This window comes from Amblyraja radiata, chromosome 1, assembly GCF_010909765.2.
Source record: "Amblyraja radiata isolate CabotCenter1 chromosome 1, sAmbRad1.1.pri, whole genome shotgun sequence".
NCBI lineage: Eukaryota > Metazoa > Chordata > Chondrichthyes > Rajiformes > Rajidae > Amblyraja > Amblyraja radiata.
The window spans coordinates 82132729-82142915 of NC_045956.1; positions in this window are offsets into that span (position 1 = coordinate 82132729).

Here is a 10187-nt window from a genome sequence, read left to right on the forward strand (position 1 = left end):
ACATGCTTCAGAGGTCTGAATATGTTTGTGCAGTTCATGGAGCATGTTGCTGGATGGCCAATGAGCAAAGCATCAAGGTTAGCCTTTGGAATAAAAACAGGAAAATACTGGACATAGGTCCTGCGTTTTCCGTTTTCATTTAAGATTTACAGCGAGGCGGTTATCCGATCGTCAAGATTATAAATTTTCTGCTATTGGACCAATTGCACTAGTCTGAGTTAATCCCTGATCACTTCTAGCCTAATATCAATTTCTGCTGCTTCATCCACCATACCATAATCAGTGGACTTCCAAACAAACTTCTAAATTATTTCCTCCCAGAGTCACAGGCAGAACGTAAAAACTGTACAGACAGCACCCGTAGTCAGGATCGAACTGGGATCACTGGTGCTGTAAAGCAGCAACGTTACTGCTGCACCACCTTGCCACCCAGATACACCCTACATGCAGCCACTGATCAATCACCCTTTTACAGTTAATTTACATGAACCCCATATTATTCACACCACCTTCCCAGCAATTCTTTCCAGATTCTACCACTCACCTATAAAATAGGGGCAATGTACAGTGGCCAACTAGCCTACCAACCGGCTTGCCTTCGGCATCTGGGATTAAACTCGAACACCTGGAGGAGACCTATGCAATCATGGGGAGAACATGAGAACTCCACATACGTACACCCAAGGTCAGGCTTGAACTTGACACACTGGTTTTATGAGGGTCTACTAGCTGCATCACTATACATCCCCCAGTACTCCGTGAACAATGTAACGCCATTGGGCTGCAGCATGGTCTATGTTAAAATAAAATTTGTGAAAATCCCTTTGTTTTAGAGATGATTAAGGTTTTAGTCAACAGAAACAAAGTCATTTCACGGCTGGCAATAATTCAACATTATCTAAATACCATTTGCCAAATGCATAATGCACTAAGTTCTGCAACACAAACAGCTTTAAACATATTACCAAATGATGTCTGTTAGCTCTGAGACTACCTTGCACATAGAGGATGCCTTGGAATCTGAGGGAAGGTGGGAGTCTGTTGATGGAAGCAAATCTGGCAATACAGCATGAAGCAACTCCTTTTCTCAGCAACTAACTTATCTTAGGTTAAACAAAAACAGAAAATGCTGAAAATATTCAGCAAGCCCTCTGTAGGAAGAGAATCAACATTTCATTTCAGAGATCCTTCACCCCCACAGATGTAGCTTGGCCTGCGGAATTGTTTGCCTTTGTTTTAGATTTACAATAACTTCAGCTTTTTTTACTTTCTGTTACTTGCTGAATTTACTGCCACATCTCTGCCAGGAATACCTAACTTGAAGAATTTCTACTCTGCTGATGAAAGGTCTTGGACATTAAATGTTGACTATCCACAGATGCTGCTTGATCTGCTGTTTCCAGCATTCGTTGTTTCAGATTTCCAGCGTCTGCAATTTTATTTCTGACTTTCAAGTTATTTTAGGTTTTAATAATAATAATAATAAATACTTTATTGATCTCCTCAGGGAAATTCAGAGTTTTATTCTCCTTTGAATAAATGTAGATACTGGCATTTGAAACAACAAAATGCAAGCCTGGTACAATAGCAGTGCCACACTTAAATAGTATTTCCATTCAAAAAAATCATTGCTGTTGAATTTAAAATAAGTATTTCTCCTCACTAATTTTTTTCCCCCCGCTTCCTTTCTTTCCCCCTTTAGGAATTCCTTCTTGTGTTTTGTTGTTTTCAATCTTGCTCTTCATGTCTAAAATCCCAAACTCTCGCTGGCAGCAGAAAATTGCCTTGTCTACTCTTTCAAAAAAGTCAAATAGCACTTCACATTTTGGGAATCACTGCACTTAAAAATATCAATGAGGAGAAATACTTTTTTTTAAATGCACGAGCAATGTTTTTTTTTAATGGAAATAGTATTTAAGTGTAGTGTTGCCACTGTACCAGGCTTCTTTGTTTCATTGGTTAGAAATTTATGAGCAATGTGTAGCTGAGCTCCCAGCAGTGGTGGCAACCAGCAAGATTGTGAAAGCTGGAAAATTACCTCTTATCTAATTACTGCTCAGCAAATTAATGGTAAAGAGCCAGAATGGTTCATTTATGAGACAAATGTCCAGAGACTTGGACCACTGATCTGGAACAATGAATTTGAATTGCATCATGACAATTGAGGAACTTAATTTAAAAAAAATAGATGAATGAAATCTGAAAGCTAGTAAGAATAGTAATGAATTTGAAACTGTAGATTGTAATTCAAAAGCTTACCTGGTTAACTTGTCCTTCAGGAAACACATTTGCCATCCTAGATCAGTCTAGCCTATAGATCCATCAGTGTGGTTGTCATTTGACTCTGTCTCAACTCAAGAGTAGTTTGGAATGGGCAATATATGCTGGCCTTTTCCATAAAGATCCACATCCAGTGGGCAAATGAATTTAAGAAATGAAAAAAAGTAAATGCTTCTTTCTGACCTGTCGTTTATTAAGGTTACTGGCTCAAGATGCAACACCTGTCCCTATAACTCCTTCCTCGACTCTGTCCTGGGACCCCAACAGGACTTTCAGGTGAGGCAGATGTTCACTTGCACCTGCTCCAACCTCATCTACTGTATCCGCTGTTCCAGGTGTGCACTCCTGCTTATCGGCAAGACCAAGCGCAGGCTCAGCAATCGTTTTGCTGAACACCTCCACTCTGTCCGCCTCGGCCTAGGTACTCTCCTGGTAGCCAAACACTTTAACTCTCCTTCCCATTCCCATACTGACCTTCCTGCCCTGGGCCTTCTCCATTGTCAGAGTGAGGCCAAACATAAATTGGAGGATCAGAATCTCATGTTTCGCTTGAGCAGCTTACAACCGAACTTCAAGTAACTCTTGTATCCCCTCTTTCTTCGTCCCTCCTCCACCCTAGTCATTGTACTAGTTTTACTGTCATCCTGTGTCATTCCTGGACATTCCTCTGTCCGTATACTCATTGCATCGATCGCACGGCTAACAATGGCCTGTTGTATGCCCCACACTTCCTTGATTATCATTGCTTTTTGCATTTCTCCTCAGTACCATCAACATCTCTCGACCCAAAATGTCACCTTTTCCTTTTCTCCAGAGCTGCTACCTGACCTGCTGAGTTACTCCAGCATTTTGTGTATGTCTACAGTTTTAGAGGAGCTGGGTACTGGAATGAAGTTTTGAATAGAACCATTTGAACCAAATTGCCATTGATAAATGAGTTCTATAAATTTCCACCATTGGGCTTGAGATCTTTTCTTACTGGATTCAACTTAGCAATAGGTTTCAATATCTATAATTTCTTCCATCATTTAAATGGAAAAGTTGAGAATCCTGGCATCATTGACCGATTACCAATCACTAATTGCCATCTTCTTGTACTGTTGCAGGATATAGATCTAGCAAAATTGAAAGACAAATGATACATATGAAGGTCAGGGTATACAGTCACACAGTGTGGAAACAGGCCCTATTGCCCAACCAGTCCACACCAACCAATATACCCCATCTACACCAGCCCCACCTTAGAGGGATATTTGGCTCATATCCATCTAAACCTATCCTATCCATGTACCTGTTTAAATGTTTCTTAAACATTGTAGTGACAATTTTTTATATTGTTTCAAGGATTCTTTCTTTTAGTCACTATGATTGAAGACAAGGGATCAGAAGATAATCAAAACGCACTCACGAGCTCACCACGAGACATTCAATGTCGTCGAAAGATAAATCTTCCCAAAACAGTCTCTTGATTAATAGTTTCTTTATTGTAGTAGTAAAATTTTTTCAAAGTATAGGTGGCTTCAGTTCAGAAAGAATGTGTCTTATCTCAACTTCAAAACATACCAAGGCCGAGCACCTGGTAGTCCAGTTTTACTCGCTTCTTGGCTGCTTTCCAAAACTAATCAGAATTTGAACTTCTAATAAATCCCTAGACTCTTTATCAGAGCCTGTAATTTTGCTTTAAATGCGACAAAATAGTCGAACCTTCCACAGCATCTCGTTAAGAAGCTGTTCTAATTAAAGCGTTCCAGCTTTCAAATGTACAGCATAATACAATAGCTGTTCTACTCACGCATTCGATCAGTGATGTTTTCAATCTTCAGATAACTCGCGTGGCTTTGTTGATTAACCTCTCTAAACCAATCCTCTGGCAGAGATCTAGCTTCCTCAGTTCCTCTCCTACGGAACCAGTCCTCAGTTCCACTTCTACGGAACCAGTTCTTCTGTCCCTCTTCAATGGGACCATTCTTCTACCTCCTGGTAGTAAGGTAGCTTTCGACTCTAATGTAGTGACAGATGTTTATATTGTTTCAAGGATTCTTTCCTTTAGTCACTTTGAATGAAGACGGGATCAGAAGATAATCGATACGCACTCACGAGCTCTCCACGAGACATTCAATGCTGTCAAAAGATAAATCTTCTATTTAGCAAAAACAGTAAGATATTCATCCAAACTTCTTCTTGTATAAGTACATTTTAATCTTACTCATGGTCATACTCTGCATTGGTCGAAAGCTGTGACCTCTCCTCCATGCTTCTTCAAACTAAACCAACTACTAGTGAGTCTGCGCGCGAATCCCAGCCTCAGACTACGTATAAATCCCACCCACATATTTACAGGCAGATACAATTTAAAAGTAACTGGTTATAGTTATAACATACAGGTGCACAACCTTTTATCCGAAAGCCTTGGGACCAGACACTTTTCGTAATTCGGAATTTTTCGGCTTTCGGAATGGAAGATTTTTAGCGTAGATTTTAGCGGCTGGCTCAGTGGTAGAGTGCTCGGCTCATATCCGCAAGGTCGCGAGTTTGCGCCTCGATCCCGGCAGTTACTCGATTGCGAGTTTGAGTCTTCAGTGTAGTTTTTTCTTGCAGAATAGGAGAGAATAGGGAGGGTTAGGCTGGGATCATTCTCTGCGAGATGATCTTAGTGCGGGAGACAAGTGTAGGAGAGGTGTACTGACTGTGTGGGCAGAACTTTGAAAGTGATTGCCCACCATTCTCAAAAGCCGCTGTGTCTCCCTGTCCCTCCAACTCCAGAGGAATCCGCTCCCCGATGGGCCGCTACGGCGACAAGTGGCAGTTCGCCCACAGCCCGAGCTGCGCCCCCTCATCCGCAACCCCAAGAACAAGACGTACCTTGCACACCATCAGCTTCTGTCCCTACGGGGAGCGTGTTCCTCTGGAGTTGGAACGGGGCTGGGCTGCTGCTGGCTGTGGGTCTCTGGGATCTCCGTGCTTGCAGTGGGCCTGGGGGTCGGTGTCCCGTTGGTCCTGACGTCTCCGGTGACTGGCACTGACCTGCTGGCATCGCTGACGTGAAGACAGTGCAAAGCCCCCGCGCCGGTGCAATGGGCGGGGAGCTGGAGAGGGGAGGGAAGGGGTCACACACATGGCCGGGAAGCAGAGGGGTGTAGGTGGGGTGAAACTGAAGGGAGCGACAATCTGCTGCTGCCTGCCCGCTGAGTTAAAAAGTTCCCATGCAAGACTCACGATACACTGTGTATCGTGAGTCTACCGTGGGAACTTTTTAACTCAGCGGGCAGGCAGCAGCAGATTGTCAATTATTAACCCTCCCGCGCAATATACCCTCACCTTCTCTTTTATGAATGGGGATTTAGTTCCCCTTTCTTCGAGGACCGCCCTCGGTGAACGTCTTCAAGGACCTTTCTTCAAGGACCGAAAAAATGTCCGCTATTCGGAGCTTTTCGTTATTTGGTATTTCGGATAAAAGGTTGTGCACCTGTACTGAGTTAAGCTAAATGGTTACTACAAATGTTGCAATAGTACCTGCCTCAACTACCTCCTCCAGCAGCTTATTCCATGCACCTACCAATCTTAGTGGAAAAAAGTTAATCCTCAGGCTCATATTAAATCTTTCCCCCCTCATGTGAAACCTGTATCATTTGGTTCTAGATTCCCCTACTCTGGGCAAGTGACTATGTGTGTTTACTCAATCTATTCCTCTCATAATTTTTTTAACACCTCTATAAGATCACACATCATCCTCCTGCGGTCCAAGAAATAGAGTCATAGCCCGCTTAAACTCTCCCTAAAGCTCAGGCCCTCGAGTCCAACATCCTCCTAAATGTTCCCTGCACTCTTTCCAGCTTGACAACATCTTTCCTATAACATGAGGCCCAAAACTGAACACAATACTCTAAATGTGGTCTCACCAAGATCTTACAGTATATAACTGCAACATGACCTACCAACTTCTATACTCAATACTGTGACTGATGAAGGGCAATGTACCGAAAGCCTTTTTGACATCCCTGGAAGAGATCCTACCATTGGTGGTGTTCCACTGTGCCTGCTATCCGTGTCTTTCTTGGAAATGGTAATTGGTTGCCACTTCATAAATTCATAAGTTATGGGAGCAGAATTAAGCCATTTGGCCAATCAAGCCTATTACACCAGTCAATCGTGGCAGATATGTCTCTCCCTCTCAACCCCATTCTCCTGCCTTTTCTCCATAATCCCGTACACCTGTACTAATCTACAATCTCCTCCTTAAAAATTCCCATTGACGGCCTCCATAGCCTTTTGTGGCGTGATTGTCACTTGCTTCTAAGCTGCCAATATTAGGGGGCGCCATCCTGTACGGGTATGGCTGTCCAGCCTGCAGCTGTCCGTTTTTTCATCTCTTTTTTTTTTTTTAGTTAGTTGAGTTTTTGGTTTCAGAGATCTAGCCTTTTTATGTGGCGGTGGGGGTGGGGGGGGGGGGGGGGGGGGTGGGAAAGGAGGAAACTGCTCTTCCTAGTCCCTATCTGGTCGGAGAGGCGGCTTTTCTCCGGGCAGCATCTTTGACCCGTCCTCGCGGCCTACCAGCGAGCCTGGAACGGCGTTTCCTGAGGGGACCGCCCAGAACTTCGGTGGCGGCGCAGCGCTGGAGCGCTATTGAGGCGTGGAGCGGGCGATGCCTTGCCTGGGTCGCCGCGCTGGAACTCCGGTGAGCTGAAGACCGCCGATGAACATCGCGGAGCTGCGGGACTGTGGAGCGGCCAGCTGCGGGCGGCGGCGCTGAACTTTAACATCGGGAGCCTGGGATCTCTCGCCGAGATCGCCAGTGGTGGAGCTCCGTCCAGCGCGGCCTGTTGGCTTCGGAAGCCGCGGTCTCCGATAAGGAAGCGGCCGTTCCAGGCATCCCAAGCCGCTGAGAGGGTTCTCCTGACACTGGAGCACCATCACCCGGTGAAGAAGGGCCTGGAACATCGGCCCCCGTAGCGGCGACTGCGGAGGCCTCAATAGGCCCGACTATGGGTGGACAAGGAGATGGGGACTGGACTTTGTGCCTTCCCTCACAGTGGCAACCATTGTGGGGGGATGTTTTTATGTTTATTGTTAAATTCTTTAATGTTGTGTCTTATCTTTATCTGTGTGCTGCACGGCAAGTCAAATTTCACTACACTAATTGGTGCATGTGACAATATACAGTGGCTTGCAAAAGTTTTCATACCCCTTGAACTTTTCCACATTTTGTCACGTTACAACTACAAACGTAAATGTATTTTATTGGGATTTTATGTGATAGACCAACACAAAGTGGTGCATAATTGTGAACTGGAAGGAAAATGATACATGGTTTTCAAATTTATTTTACAAATAAAAAACTGAAAAGTGTGGCGTGCAAAAGTATTCAGCCCCCCTGAGTCAATACTTTGTAGAACCACCTTTCGCTGCAATTACAGCTGCAAGTCTTTTGATGTATGTCTCTACCAGCTTTGCACATCTAGAGACTGAAATTTTTGCCCATTCTTCTTTGCAAAATAGCTCAAGCTCAGTCAGATTGGATGGAGAGCGTCTGTGAACAGCAATTTTCAAGTCTTGCCAGAGATTCTCAATTGGATTTAGGTCTGGACTTTGACTGGGCCATTCTAACACATGAATATGCTTTGATCTAAACCATTCCATTGTAGCTCTGGCTATATGTTTAGGGTCGTTGTCCTGCTGGAAGGTGAACCTCCGCCCCAGTCTCAAGTCTTTTGCAGACTCTAACAGGTTTTCTTCCAAGATTGCCCTGTATTTGGCTCCATCCATCTTCCCATTAACTCTGACCAGCTTCCCTGTCCCTGCTGAAGAAAAGCATCCCCACAGCATGATGCTGCCACCACCATGTTTCACAGTGGGGATGGTGTGTTCAGGGTGATGTGCAGTGTTAGTTTTCCGCCACACATAGCGTTTTGCATTTAGGCCAAAAACTTCAATTTTGGAGCACCTTCCTCCACATGTTTGCTGTGTCCCCCACATGGCTTGTGGCAAACTGCAAACTGGACTTCTTATGGCTTTTTTTCAACAATGGCTTTCTTCTTGCCACTCTTCCATAAAGGCCCGGTTTGTGGAGTGCACGACTAATAGTTGTCCTGTGGACAGATTCTCCCACCTGAGCTGTGGATCTCTGCAGCTGCTCCAGAGTTACCATGGGCCTCTTGGCTGCTTCTCTGATCAATGCTCTCCTTGCCCGGCCTGTCAGTTTAGGTGGACGGCCACGTCTTGGTAGGTTTGCAGTTGTGCCATACTCTTTCCATTTTCGGATGATGGATTGAACAGTGCTCCGTGAGATGTTCAAAGCTTGGGATATTTTTTTATAACCTAACCCTGCTTTAAACTTCTCCACAACTTTATCCCTGACCTGTCTAGTGTGTTCCATGGGCTTCATGATGCTGTTTGTTCACTAATGTTCTCTAACAAACCTCTGAGGCCTTCACAGAACAGCTGTATTTATACTGAGATTAGATTACACACAAGTGGACTCCATTTACTAATTAGGTGACTCTGAAGGCAATTGGTTGCACTGGATTTTATTTAGGGGTATCAGAGTAAAGGGGGCTGAATACTTTTGCACGCCACACTTTTCAGTTTTTTATTTGTAAAAAAATTTGAAAACCATGTATCATTTTCCTTCCACTTCACAATAATGCGCCACTTTGTGTTGGTCTATCACATAAAATCCCAATAAAATACATTTACGTTTGTGGTTGTAACGTGACAAAATGTGGAAAAGGTCAAGAGGTATGAATACTTTTGCAAGCCACTGTATGTCCTTTGTATCCTTGTATCTAATGCCTGAATGTGATCCAGATTTCACTCCATGCAATTTTCAAAAGGTTGGATTGGCTAATTGAGTTGCCAATCAATTGACTAATTGAGCAGCCAATTAAAAAAAAGGCAAGGGGTAGTGGAGCAGCCATGTTGGGTGAGAGACAGACTGTGTTGAGGTGAAGTTTGAATCTTCGGCTCAAGTGAGGAGGCTGGGCAGAGAGTGACAGGAGATAACGGTACAGTTTGTTGTTTTGTGTGGTGTGTGAGATTGTTGTGTTTTTTTCTCTCTTGGAGTAGCACTGGCAGGTAGAATGGTGGAATTCGTCTCCTGCTGGTGTCTCTGATGACTACACCTGTGGGAATTGTGTACAGGTGCTGCTCCTTACAGAGTGTTAAGGAACTGGAGCTGGAGCTGGATGACCTCAGGATTGTCCAGGAGAATGAGATAGGAGCTATTGTGAGAAGGTCACGCTGAAGGTGCAGCAAGGTGCGTATGTGACCATGTGGAAAGGGAGTAGGCAGAGAGTGCAGGTGACCCCTGTCATCATTCCCTTTCAAAACCGTCTACCTTCTTAGATACTTGAGGGGATGACCCATCAGGGATAAGCAGCAGCCAGGTCTGTGGCACCAAGTATGGCTCTGAGACACAGTGGGGAAGGATGATGTCGGGCAGAGCCATAATGGTAGCAGAATTGTTAATTTGGGGGATGGGTAGGATTGTGTTGACCAGCATCCCTCAGTCTGAGAAAATCCACACTACGTTACTGTTCAGCTTTTCCGTGAGGGGATTTGGCTGTCTCTTGCTGATACAAGCAGCATGAGGTGTGGCAGCAGCTTATCTGGACAGCTGCAAAAGCAACTGAAGCCACTGTGCACTCTGGATTCCAGGAACAATGGTGTCATTTTCTGGTATTGTCTCAGACGGCCTTGATGGTGGTGGGTCTGAACAAGCATATTCTTCTCGCCTCTCATGATCCAGCGCTTGAGGTGAGAGATACTAGCCTCTCAACACTGATCAAGAGTGGAATAGATCGGGTAGATACGCTCTTGCCCAGAGTTGGGGAATCGAGGACCAGAGGACAAAGGTTCAAGGTGAAGGGGAAAAGGTGAGAATCTGAGGGGTAACTTTTTCACACTAAAGG